This window comes from Austrofundulus limnaeus, unplaced genomic scaffold (genome assembly GCF_001266775.1).
Source record: "Austrofundulus limnaeus strain Quisiro unplaced genomic scaffold, Austrofundulus_limnaeus-1.0 Scaffold1772, whole genome shotgun sequence".
NCBI classification, from domain to species: Eukaryota; Metazoa; Chordata; class Actinopteri; order Cyprinodontiformes; family Rivulidae; genus Austrofundulus; species Austrofundulus limnaeus.
In genome coordinates, this window is record NW_013954174.1 from 31,177 (window position 1) to 31,857 (window position 681).

Here is a 681-nt window from a genome sequence, read left to right on the forward strand (position 1 = left end):
TACTAAAATGTAAGCCAGTGATTCCGATTGTGTTTAGGCCAGCAGAGAAGGCTTTGCTGGCCTGACAGCACACCACTGGTCTTTGGTCATAGCTACACACCATTGAGCTTCCTCACAGTGTTGCCAACTCCTGAGCAAGAAAAGTCCCTATTGGCTGTCCTAAACGTTGCAGAAGTCACTAGATGACATCATCATTTAATTTGCATAGTTGGATGTTTGCCAATAATTGTGATCTGAGCTATAGGAGAGATGATGAAGAGAAAAAAAGTGAATAAAAACACAAAATATGTTTAAAACTGCAATTAAACCTAATGAAATAAAAAAAATTATGTCTTAAATGCAAGATCCACATGAATTAAGTTTGTGGGAATCTTAAATTTAATCTGCGGACAGTTAGATATCACGAGGCACAGGGAGGAAGAGGTGAAGCAGTGACTGATCTGTGAGTCAAACACAGCTGGGTCCACAGATTTATTTTACAGAGACAGTACCAGAGAAAAAACATTACAGTAAATATTACATCCTGCTTTGTAAACCAGACAGAAGCAGTGGCAGCTTTGTGCATGCGTGATTCATTTGCAGCGGTCTCTCTCAGCTGACCTCAGCCGAGGCTGGGGCTAGGGTTGAGGGTGCTGCAGGGGGGTAGGGTTGAGGGTGCTGCAGGGGGGTAGGGTTGAGGGT